The following is a 13,809-nucleotide window of genomic DNA, read 5'->3' on the forward strand; positions in this document are numbered from 1 at the left end:
CTTTTGGCAGCTGTTGCAGACCATATTTTGAGCCCTTCTTTCAGGGCCTTCACCACATCTTTCCCAGGCTTCCTAGTTGAGAAGTGAAGACAGAAACAGTAAGATGAAGACGAAAGCTCACCATTTCCAAAAATCTGGCTCTGTTTCCACTTGCCATATAATCTGGGCCTCTGTTTTTGAGAAGGCCAGAACCACGTCGGACAGTTATCGCGGCCTCCCACACACTGTATCGACCAGCTCGCCTCGTAGAAGGAAAAGTACCAGAGATATCGATGACCTGTCAGACTTTCAGCATTCATAACAAAATCAGGAACAGAAACTTAATGAGAGCGGTGGTGGCGGCCAAGGGAAGGCTGATATTCTGACAGAGGAAGGAAAGAAAGAACCTGAGAAAATGGAAGACAGAATGGGCCTGAAGAAAGCAGGTGAGGTGGAGGTGAGGGGAGAGGAGGCATGGGAAGAGACAGCCCCAGACAGAGACTAAGTGTCTCCCACACCTCCTCAGCTCAGCGCTCTCCAGACACAGTGTGCACGTGCGCACACACACACACACACACACACACACACGCTCTTCCATGTGTCTGGAGAAAGTGAGGGGGGTGAGAAATGAGGATGTGCTCACATCCAACTGTCACTCTATGTCAACAGTTCCAGAGGCCTCAGAGGGGAATAGCTGACTTTCTTCCATGTCACAGTGAATGAGACACCACAGGGAAACATCCCGCATTCCCACTCGTGCCCGTGCCCTTTTATCTGCACCCACTGAAGCGATTCCATCCTCTCCTCCACCACAGTGACAGCAGAGTCTCTTCTCTCTTCTCCAATCACTCTGACCCACACTCTGGATCCCACCCCTTCTGCTTTCTGAAAGAACCATGTATCCTCCACTATTCCTTCTCACCCCTATATCTTCATCCACTCCCCTCCCCTTCACATGTACATGCACTCTGATGTCACCTATTTAATTCATTAAAAAAAAAACTCAAAATGCAATAGAGAGAGAGAGAGAGAGAGAGAGAGAGAGAGAGAGAGAGAGATACACAAAGGAATATTATTCAGCCATAAAAAAGAAAAATCCTAAAGGAGGAGGAGGAGCCAGGGGTTGGGGGGGCGGGGAGGAGGAGAAAATCCTGCCATTTGCTACCACATGGGTGAATCCTGAGGGCACTATGCCAAGTGAAATAGGTCACAGAGAGAAAAACAAATGCTATATGATCTCATATACATGTGGAATAAAAAATAAAAAATTAAAAAATTAAAAAAAACACCAAACTCCTAGAAAAAGAGACAGGGTTGGGTTTTGTCAAGGGTAAGGGGTAGAGGTAGGGAAAATGGGTGAAAGAGGTCAAAAAGACACAAACTTCCAGATCCAGGATAAATAAGCTGCGGGGAGATAATGTACAGTACGGTGCCTACAGTTAACGATACTGTATTATGTACTGGAAAGTGGCTGAGAGACTAGATCCTCCAAGTCCCCTTCACAAGAAAAACAAAACAAAACAGCAAGGTGAGGGATGTTGAGCCTACGGCAGTGATCGTTGGCAATACATACACGTATCAGATCACCACACTGCGCTTCGCAAGCCAATATGAGGCCATGTGTCAGTCATATCACAATAAAACTGGAAGGAAAAGAAAACAAAACTCCTAGACCCTGCATCCCCTTTTCAGCCTGTCACTTCACAGCCAAGATTCATAAGATTTCAGTCCACACTGATTTTCCTTTTCTCCTGGGCCAGGTGAGCTGGCCCTGCAGCTGGCCCCTTCAGTCCTCCTGCCCCCCCCCCAGCAGGAGACACATTGAAATCATGGCCTTATGGGGCCACTGGGCAGCACCCGACCCTGTGGGCCGGATGAAACTCCTTAAAGCATCATCCTCCTGGATGTTCCTGGACGTCGTTCTGTCCTCCTTTTCCTGGTCTTCAGACTGAGCCCCCCTCCTGCTAACAGCCCCCACGTCACCTCTTCATGTCTAGTCCCAGATTGTAGGACAGCGCCAACATCGAATAAACCTCTGGAAATACTTGATAGCCGGGTTCAAATGATGCAGTGGTTTTCCGCCCTGGCTCCCCCTTAAATTCAGCGGGAACCTTTACAGAGGGATCGATACCTGCCCCCCAACAACTCGTGATTCTGATTGCACGGGCCTTGGATGAGCCCCAGTTAACCGTATCTTCTAAGAGCTTCTCAGGTGCTCACCACTAACCCTGTCACCCCCAGCGGGGACTCTGAGGACAGGAAATTTGCAAAATGCATAACTATCATTTTAGAACTTAACCCTTGAGTCAGAGCTCAGGTGGAGCTTTAGAATTCTGAATCTTAAGGGTCTCGTTGCAAGTTTACACTGAAGGTTGCTCACAAGTCGGCTCATCCATCGTCGCGCAGTCCCAGATTTCTCCTACCCTTGCTCAACCCGGAGCCCAAGAAACCCACGAAGTCACACATTTTGTCAGACACCCAAGTGGCCTGATGGCTGCAAACCTGGGAGGTTTTTCTCTCTCTCTCCCTTTTGAGTCTGCCAGGATTCTTGGGAGTGCCTATGCCCCACCTTCCCCTGGGGTTTCCAAGTACCAACAGGCCCAGACCTTTCCAGAAGCTCTGGCCCTTCCTCTCCCTCCTGCCTTAAGGGTGCAGAGTCTGCTGTGTGCCTGTTAACTGTTTACCAGGGAAGCGTCTCTCACAGGGTTGGCGTGACCAGAGAGGCATATTCACACAGAGGCAGTTTTATTTGTTTCGTGTACTTTATTATTTGACTATAGTTGTGGTTTCTGGGGGTTCAGGGTGAAGAGGTGGGGAAGGAGTTGGTCAAAAGAGGACTGGAAGTGTAGAAACAAAACAACCAGAAAGAACTGTGAGACCCAACCACACTGAGAAACAATTCCATCCACCTGGTCCCCCCAACCCCCCACCAGTTTCCTTCCAGATTTTGCTACAGCCATCCACCCACCCACTTCTTTATGTCAGACAGGGAGACAGAGAGGTAATGATTCAAAACTGCGTCTTGAATTGGGACCAACCTGCTGTGTCCAGGTGGCGTGGACAGTCATCTTAGGAGCGAGGGGACGGTGTCGTAAAGGTCTGAAAAGTGACTGTAAAAGATCCTGGGAATGGCATGTTGCCAGGAAATTCAGGAGGTCTGGATGTCGCCCCCACTCTCCATCCTTCTCAGCCAAAATACAAACAAAAAAAACAATAAACAAAAAAAAAAGCCTCCAAAATTCAATTCATGGAAGCTCAGTCCTGAACGCAAAACTCGAGGTCAGATTGTGTAGGGGGCTTCATACCGGCTTGGTAGGCTTAAGAACCTACCATTTCTGCTACTGTTGATAAAGATCAGACCCTACCTATTGACCATATTGGGCAGATGAGCCAAAGGAAGGGTAAAGGGGGGCAGGGAGGCAGCACAACCCCATTTGCAAAGGGCAGCAAAGCACACCAGGGTGTGATGACAGCACCACAGAAGGCACTGGTCCAGCATTTGCCAGAGGCAAGGGTTGTTGTGCTTGGATTTCAGCCCTAGTTTGTCCCCCTTCTCCCCCATGAGAAAAGGGTAAAGTTGTCCACAGGCTCATGCTGCCTGTGGGGGCTCAGCTACAGCCACAGAGGCCCTAAGATGCCTTTGGGGCCAGAATCAGGGACAGCAGCCACATAGATTATTTTCCTACCTCCAGGGATCAATCGATCTATTCCATCTACATCTTACTTGTTCATTCCAATTCAACCTTTTAAGATAAAAATATGTTTAAAATCTAAAATATGAAGTTCACTGGCAAATTTTGAGGCTCTATTAAGTACGCAGCTCAGGGATAGGTTTTCTGAAGGACAATATTTACTATGAGGGGGAACTAAATTTGAGAGAAAGCTAAAGAGTGGAGTCATCTAGATAGGAAATATAAATAGGGAAAAAAATAGAAAAATCAGAACATTCTGGGACCCTCTGGAGGTCTTCCTTTCTCCCCAGTGATGACCATGGAGCCTCCTTCTTTGTAAAGAACCAGACCTTCCCAGCACTGTCTGGGTACTCCCTGGCTTGACTCATTTTCACCCAAGGGTAGGGAGGGCAAAAGGAGAGTGACGTATTTGTGGAGGTTCAGCCACACTTTTAAACGTGCCCAGCTCACATTCGGATCAGTGTGGGGTGTGGGTTTTATAGCCGGCTGCCTCTCCTCGGTGATTAATGGAGCTCCACTGAGACCTCCTGCTCCCGGCTCCTCCTCCATCTGGGCTAAGAACCAATGGTTCTCAGGCTCCAGCTGAGAAGCTGGTACAAAGAAGGTTCCTATGTAGTCAAAGATGACAGGGTGATGAAGACCTGACACCCTGCTAACCGTGGACCCCCTGAGTTGTTTTCCGGGACCCAGACATCCATATGATGCCAACACCCTTACCAGATCCCTATGCTCTTGCTGGGCAAACAGGAAATTCAAATCTTACCCTCCCTAGGCTTGCTGTGGACCACGACCCACCCTCCACACAGTCTTCAAAGCTTTCTAAGTTACAATGTGACCCTGATTCTTCCCTGACTGACTTATGTCTGGGGTCCCTCTCTCCCACATAGCAGCTTTTTTGAACAGAATTCAAGACCCTCCGAGATCCAGCTCTTGCCTCTTTCCCCCATCTCATTTCCCACCACTCCCAGTCTCAAACTCTGCCTTTTGTTGGTATCTTTCTCTCTTTCCAATGTTTGACACACACACACCACCCCCTCCCCGCCCCCCCCATGAACCCGTACTATTCAAAGGTGTGGTCAGTCCTGGGGTTTTCCTAAGCTAGAGCAAGGAGGGGCCAATTTTCCAATATGTGCATTGAAGCCATGCGGAAATGGCAGGTTTTCACTTACTACGTTGCCAGATGCAAGCAACTCACTGTAGGCCCCTCCAGATCGCACTTTTTTGTGGGAAATTAGCCATGCAACACCTATTTTGAAACCATTGTGATTGGCCCTCTTCGGCCTAAAAGGAACATTATGGAGGCAGACTTCAGGCAGTGCTTTTCCTGAATGACCCCCACCCCGAGAGGGGAGGAAAGGCTGCCCTCCTCCCCTGGTTCTAGGGAGCAAAGGTGCACTCTCAGTGGAAGACAACTGCAGAGCATAGCGCATGGATCTGTGAAAGTCCTACACTAATAGTACCCCCTTTTTCTCAGGCTTTCCCCACCTCCTCTCCATCTCGCTGACACCATGTCTGCCAAGTTTAGTATTTCATGGTCACTGGGCCTGGATATAAGATTTAACAGAAATAATCAAATTTGTTTGAATTTCCATTTCTTTAAATCTTTCTATTAAAATCACATTTTTTTTTCTTGATCCACTGGAGAAAATAGAGGTCTTTCTCTGGCAGACATTGCTGATGCATTTTCTTTTAGGTAATACGTAAGCTGCTTTATATTACGGATCCCATCACCAGTCACTTGGGAAATTACTCATCTTTGTCAAGTGCATCATATTTTATTCTAGAGTATGTATTATTACATTTGATCTTTCTATCAGTCCCCACTACTCCAGATGTTTCTAAATTACAACCCAATCCTGTTACCTCTGATTTAGTTACTTTCCCTTTCAACCACACAAAGTCCAGGCTCCTTTGCATAGCACACAGGGCTCTCCAAAATCTGCCCTTTGCTTCTCATTTCTTACCCTCCAGATTTCATACTGTTGCGGCTGACTGAAGATATAATACTTTCTTATACATTGATGCCTTCATATATTTTTCCCTCTCTGGGATTGCCCTTTTGATCTTTGTCTACTTGGTGACACTATTTGTCCCTTGAGAACCAGATCTGGTGTCTTCTGTTCCATGGAACTGTCCCTGGCCACCCAATAGCAGAATTGATTACTCTCTCCTCTGAGTCACAACTTAAATCCCCATTCCTATTTCTACTATGGCACTTGTTGCACTGATTTGCAATAACTTCAGTATGTCACCGGCTCCTCTAGTAAGCTGTGAATGCCACAGGAACAAGATACTCATCGTATTAATTTTTATATGCTCATTGCTTGCACAACAGCATTGCCGTCAATCTGTAAATTATTTTTTTTAACTATTTTTTTAAAGATTTTATTTATTTATTCATGAGAGACAGGGAGAGAGGCAGAGACACAGGCAGAGGGAAAAGTAGGCTCCATGCAGGAGCCCGACGTGGGACTCGATCCCGGGTCTCCAGGATCAGGCCCTGGGCCGAAGGCAGGCACTAAACCGCTGAGCCACCCGGGCTGCCCTGTAAATTATTTTTAAATAAATGAGTAAGAATGAATTGCACAGGGTCAGTAAGAAGAAAGAAGACTATTGGTCTGTTATTATAATTCCTATTTAACAGAAGAAGAAACTGGGCTAGAGGCTAGACCTACAAAACTGAAGGCACTTAAACAAAAGGCTTAGACTCTAAAAGCTATACTACGAAACAGAGGCAACACAATACTAGGGAAGCTCAGAGAGATTAATTTCCAATTGGGAGGATATGGGAACTGCCATTCTATAGATCCTTAAAGATGAGTAAGAATTAAACAGTAATGATGAGGGCCATATTCAAACTTTGAGGGGCACCGGCTGGCAGAGTCGGTTAAGTGTCCGCCTTCAGCGGACACTCAGGTCATGATCCCAGGGTCCTGGGATGGAGCCCAGCGTCCAGCTCCCCACTCATCAAGGAGTCTGCCTCTCTCTATGCTGCCCTCACCCCGCTGCTTATACTCTCCGTCTCTTTCTCTCTCTCAAATGAATAAACAAAATCTTGAGAACAATGGATCTTGAAAAAAAAATTTAAATAAAATTTTTCTGAAATGCAGGAGTAACAAATACAAATCAGTGAAAATAAAGAGGAAAGCCTACTTCATAAGAAACAACATGAGCAAAGGCACAGAGCTGGGAGTCTTTAGGGAAGGTCATGGAGTTCACATGACCACAGTTAGTGGCAGTGTCGTGGGAAACGAGTCTGGAAGGTCAGGTCGAGTTCCATCAGGCAGATCCTTGACATTTTGACTCTGCAAAAGGGAGGCTTTGAGATCAGAAAATCATTTTCCTTTATAAAAAGCTCTTGATAAAAAATATATATATATTAGAACAACCAGAAATTGGAACTCCTCAGGCAGGATTGCCCATGTTTTACCACAATTTATGTTATTCAGCATGATCATCTACCTCACCTGGCTTCAAATGACATTCCACTCCTTCCAAAATCAACTCTACTCTAAGGAGCAAAAGTTAACTCCCTTGGAGGCATTAAAAAAAAAAAAATCAAAAGTTTACAAAATAATGAAATCCCAAAAGCTTAACAAATGGCAATAATGTAGAAATACGCTTTCATTTTGAAGGAGATGGGCCGCATGTGGATATACAAATCCAGGTGTGTTTGTCAAAAAAGAAAATCATATTACTCCAGAGTCAATAATGGGGATGTTTAAAGCATGTACAAATCTGTGTGGGAAGGGAAGATATATAGACGTCAGAGATGTGAAAACAAAGAGTAGAAAAATAACACATTGAGTGCCAGAGTTTTCATATCTCTCCTTTGGCAACCACAGCCTCTTACTCTTCAGATAAAAGGGTGTCCCATTCAGTCACCAGCCAAAACCAGAGTAATGATTTAACTTGCAGCATAATCATGAAGCACAATAGGGCCTGCCTCTTCCTTCACTACCTCCCCAGGCCAATTCTATTAAACTAAAAAAAAAGAATTTCAATTATAATAAATACTATGGGGAAGAAGTAAACAACTTTCTAAAGTACCATATTTATTACTCTTACTATCCATATATGAGCTTCTCCCATGACAGAAAAAAGAAAAATATTTACTAATCTTTCAAGAATGGGGTGAAATTTAAATAATTGATGTGACTAAAAGCTACAGCTCCATAAGAGTCAACCCATGTTCAATGTTCTTTTGTTAGAATTAATGAAATCAGCTGCAGAAAACTACAGCTCATACTTTAAATAGCACTTTATTACCAAATCTGTCTCATAACCACAACAGGGAACCAGCAAAATGGTCTTTGTTTTTTTAAACAATTTTGTTGCAGTGGTTGCTCAGCAAGGTTTTAGAATAGCCTTCAGGGAATCTCACTGGCAAGACCATCAACTCATGTGGATGATAGAGTCATAATTATTCAAATCGGGTTTTGTTTTAGTATCTCAAATGTTCTCTTTTTTTTTTTTGTAATAAATAATGTATTTCCTTCTCCTTTTTTTGATACTCAGCAGTTTCTCCAGTTTCTTACCAAGATGATTTCCCTTTTCTGACCATCCTAACATAGACCTACATAGAAGGATCCCGGAGACTTCGTAAAATGACTGTCCTTGTTGAAACAATGCCCAGACTCAGGACTTCTGAAATGCAAATTACAGGGCTGGCTGGTCAAGAAAAGAGGAGTTGGAGTGGGTGAGGAAGGCCTTGGCCACTACTTTCATCCCAATGAAAGTTCAGGAGCCAAAGTGTCTCGATTAGAGTTGAGACCAATGCTCAGGACCAATTTCTCAGACCAATAATAGCCCCCCATGCGACGGTGTGAAGGAAACAAAGCAAATGAGACAATACATACTAAAACTTAATTTGCAGAAAACACACAAATTTATGTCTGCATATTTTAAAGGACGTTGCCCTTTAGAGAGCGTTTGCCAGACACGCAAGCATGGTCACAGGAGCTCGGCCTTTTTAGGACAATGTCAAATAAGATATTTGCCTGCACATGTTTTTGCCAAAGTACAGACAAGCAGGACAGGAATCCATCTACCAAGAGAAATGCCTCAGGTTGTTTGCTCTTGACAGGCTCAACTTTACCTACTCTTCCAAATGAGATTTGTTTTCCTTCTCAGTGTCACCTGGTAGATCTACCCTCGTGTCTGCCCTACTCTGGGAGAGCACAGTCAGTCACCAAGAGTAACTCTAAGGCCCTTCTAAAAGGGTTTTCCATCCAAGGAAAGTATACAATTTATTGGGTTTGTTGTCTACCCGCTGCTTTACATATGTATTACTCAACCCGTGCAAGTTATGGGTGATAACATTTTAAGGGGAGAACACGAAGGCTTGGTAGACCAGATGGCATGCTCCAAGTCAGACAACCAGGAAGGTCTCACCCTGCTGTGAATGGCTCCAATGCCATTGCCATTTAGCAGGCAAGAGAGACTATAAGACTATGTCTTACCCAAGTGATCCCTTAGCAAAAACCTTGAGTAATATTGTTTGGGCTTGGCAATAGCAGGTATTGGGGTACTGTACTCTAGAGGGATGAGGGGCAGGTCAGAGGTCTTCACCCACCCCATTTACATTTGAAATTCAGGGATGCATGGGGGGAAAAGTAGCCCTAGATTATCCTGGGCTGGCAACACATAACCAGAGAAGCTATTGAAAGAGTGGGACAAACGTGATTTCCAGGGATCGAACACAATACCTCGAAGTTACCTTCCTTCTTGTATTGAGCACACTGTTCGAATTTTCCAAACCTTGGGGTAATTATGCCTCATTATTTAAAAAATAGTGCAATTTCTACTAATTGCCTCAGCCCCAGAAATGATGCAAAATTGCTCTTGTCAGTTTCAGGAAATCTTTTCTTCAAAAACAAACCACGGCGATCCACCACCCCTGGGACAGCTAACCCTCAGGTTTCTAAAATGTGCTGAGGCATTTCTGCATTCTGCCACTGGGCCTGGGTGTGTAGCCCTCACCCTCAAATGTCCCAGGATCAAAATAGTACCTGGAAAATGGTTGCCTTAAAGGTCTCTCTGAAAATTCCATGTGTCTCAGCCATCTGGTGTAAGTTATTTATTATTCGATGAAAGTTCAGTGAAAGCCCTCAGCTACCACCATTCTCCACCCTACCACTAGACAGCCCTAATTCCAGAGCTCATCCAGCAGAAAAGGCTATGGACATGGAAACCAAGCCTACCTTCTGGAGACCCGAACCAAACCTGGAGAACTGAACCAACCTTTGGAATTCGACTCACAGCAGAAAGCAGGTTGAGACAGCATTCCACATATCTGTCCACCTCTTCAGGCCCCTGTGCATCTTTTATCTCTGCTCAGCCTCCATCCTATTTGTACAACCACACGTCAAATATGTCCAAACTTTAAGTTGGCTGTGGTGAAAGTCTATAAAGCCAGGACATAAGTCATAGCAGGAGGGTGCAATGATGCAAGCTCAATGTTCTCCCCAGTGCGTCTGTGGTACTCCACAAACTCAGTTCAGTGGAATCTTCACCCCAGCAGAATTTAATAGTACATTTTCCAGCACACTCCTCATGCTTTTCTTCAGCCTGACTTCTTGGGTGCCACCTATGCTTTCTGCTCATGAGTGTTTCCCACAAGATCAAACGGACATCCAGACATCAAAAATAGATGAGGTTTGGGACAGATGGTCCCAGTGTTTTGAACCCGTTTTTATGGAACTGCTTTGGTCCATCAACAACCTCGGAAATGCCAAGGACATTGGCCTGTCCTGCTCCAACAATCCAAGGAAAAAGAGTTTTCCTTCTTTGTGTATCAGAGATGGTTATGCATTCATCTTCCAAGGGTCCATCCCAAACCTACTGAACCAGAGTATCCAGGAGTAGAAATCAGGGCTGTCTGTTTTAACAAGCTTCCTTATTGATCCTAGTGAAAATGAAAATTTGAGAGAAATATCACTGCAACCTAAATTAGTAATATGAAAATTTGAAATCAGGGTGCCAAACACTTTCTTTACAACTTAGATCTTTCCTAGAATATATAACTGTCCTAAGAGATGACAGTTTCCTTTCCAGAGAGCTCCAAGATTATACTTGGAGGCATTCAACAGGGAGTCCCACCCAGACCCAAATCCTGGTCATAAGGAGATGAAGACCCAAACTATTGCCTCCCATCTCCCACCTTCCCTCACTCCTGACCAAGAGCTGACTGATCACAAATATGATTACTTTGTTAGTAAGAATCCTTTCCTACACTAGTGTTTGCTTTTTTATGATGAAAAGATGTGATGAGTTGGACAGAATATTTTTAGAGGATTTATTGTCTTCGTTTTCCCATAGAAAGACTGTATCTCCACTTTAATGGTAAATAAGTTGCACACAAACACCTTAAGACTAAGATAATTGAGGTGAAAGTCCATAAAGTTAATAGGGCACTGAATACAACTGATAAATAGCTGACTAACAGCATGACCTATAGCAAGTTCAAACCTGAGCACATAATGAGAGCTTTGACTTTACTCTGAGCCTCAATGGAGAGGAAGCTCAAAGCCAGTTAGCCACAAATGGGAAATTCATGTTCACTTTCGACATCTCCTATTTTCCCCTTTTTCACTTCCATAGTTGCAAGTTGAGTTTCTATACGCAAACAGCCCTGGGTAAGCCCAGTTGAAATAATGCCAACTAACCAGATCATACAGATATAGAAGCATAGCGACTGATGGAAGGTTAGAGAGAACTTCAAGTGACCACACAAAATAGGATCATTAGCTTCTCATGAAAATGGGAGAGTAGTTGATAGAAATTTTCCAAAATACCAAGAAAAGATAAATGTAAAACAGGTCTGTATAAACCATTAAAATGCTCAGGTAGTAATACAATATAAACCTTTCCATTGATGCATTCAGCAAATGTTTGTTGAGCATCTACTGTATGGCAGGCACTGTGCTAGGCACTGAGGATTCAAAGATGAGTAAGAAACAGATTGGGCCTCAAAGAGCTGTGTTTCTAGTGAGTGGAGACAAATATGTGAATGCAGGTGTGCAATAAGGAACTATGGGTGTTAGGCAGATGGGTGGACAGGTAACTACCAGGACAAAAGAGGGAATAATCAACAGGTCTTTGGGAAGGCAGGAGATAGCCTGTATAGTCTTCAATAATTAGTAGACATTCACTGAACAGATAAAGCCACAAAAGGCTTTCAAGGCAGCATGAACAGAGCTTTTAAAAAACCATAAAATGCATGGCACATTCATAAAATGTCAAATAATCTGGAACATCTGGAACACCACAGAGTGCAAGAAACAAGACCCTGAAGAATGATGACCCTGAAGAAGTAAGCAGGGGCCTCATGAAGAGCTCTGAGTAGCATGCCTGGGTACTGAGGCTCCAGAGGTTACTACCAAAGAGCTCTCAGTCTTCGAGTCTGAGTTCACCCTGGGTGAAATGTAGAGATGAAGTGTAAGCAAGGAAGTATCGGAGGCAAGGAATCAGGGCGGAGGCCATGGCAATGACCTAGGCAAGATCATGAAACTGAATTAAAGCAGGGGTAGGGAAATAGAGGTGCGTACAGATGTTAAGAGCTACTAAGAGAGTAAAAACAATAGGCCACAAACAAAAACCCAGGTGACCTAGTGTCTCTCTTCTTATTCCTAAAGTAGTCAAGTATAGTTTATTTACTGAAATGATTCCGTGTGGAGCATAAATTTGGTGTGAGGCAACTATCTGCATTAATTTCATTTCTCTGATAAAATGTACAAGAGTACTATTGAGTGGTAAGACAGCTGAAATACACACAAGGCAGGATGGAAAGAAAAGAAGAGCTCAGGGTAATATAAAATAAGCAATTCTCAGGAGTTGCCAGAGGTCAAAGGTTGAGGGTAGAATTTGGCCACAAAGGGTTACTAAAAGGGAATTTGTGGGGGGGGGGTGCCCACAGGGAACAGATAAAATTACTCTATATCTGGACTCTTATGGTAGCTACATGACTTTTTTTTTTTAAGTAAAAACTCATAGACCTATACACCAAAAAGAATGAATTTCTCAGAATAGGACTCTGAGAAAGGAAACCTACTTACTCTTGGATATTCATTCATTCATTCAACAAATACACATATTCAACAAATAGTTGAATAGTTGAATAGTTATTGATGCTCCATGCCAGAAACTGTTACATGTTAGATACATGATGGGAAATGGGCCCCATGGAGCCTGCAGTACATTGGAAAAGATATTCACTAAAGAAATATTTCTGTAAATTCAATTACAATTGTGATAGAAAAAACTAAAGAGCAACAAAATATGAAAGCATGCAACAAGCTTTCCTGAAGTAGTGATGTCAAAGCTGAACCATGGGGGGGCCTGGGTGGCTCAGTTGGTTGAGCACCTGACTTGATTTCGGCTCAGGTCACAATCTCAAGGTCACGAGATGGAGCCCTGTGTTGGGATCCACTCTCATCATGGATTCTGCTTGAAAGTCTCTCTCTCCCTCTGCCTCTCTCTCTCTGTGTCTCTCATGAATAAATAAATAAAATCTTTTTTTAAAAAAACCTATTAAAAAAAAAAAGATTCTCACTCTCCCTCTGCCCCTCCCCCCGCCAAAAAAGCTAAACCCTAAGGATAAGTCAGGTTGACTAAAAGTGAAGAGGATGGTCAAGGGAGAGCACCACATCTGGGAAGATCCTGAGGTGTGAGCTCTCGCATATTATGCACCCTTGCATACTCACACACACTCACAAATACCCTCACAAACTTCCCTTCTCATGTACACAGTAATAAATTTTCTGTTTCTTTCTAAGACCCTTTCTGCTGTGTACATTTCCATAATGGAAATTCTTAAGGACTTCCTATAGACCTCCTAGAACTGCCACTTAGCAGATATGACACCCCAATAACATTATTTTACCTATATGTTCCCCAATTTGGGGCCCCCTACTCAGCAGGGAGTCTTCTTGAGATTCTCTCCCTTTCTTTCTGTCCTTCCCCCACCAAAATAAATAAAGAAATCTTAAAAAAAAAAAAAAAAAAAGACTAACACTTTAAAAAACCCAACAATACCAAGTATTAAGGAAGGTGGACAGTAGCTGGGTCTCCTCCACATTGCCAATGAAATTGAAAAATTATACAACCGCTTTGGAAAACAGTTTGACAGTTTATTTTA

Source organism: Vulpes lagopus, chromosome 1 (genome assembly GCF_018345385.1).
Source record: "Vulpes lagopus strain Blue_001 chromosome 1, ASM1834538v1, whole genome shotgun sequence".
Lineage (NCBI taxonomy): Eukaryota > Metazoa > Chordata > Mammalia > Carnivora > Canidae > Vulpes > Vulpes lagopus.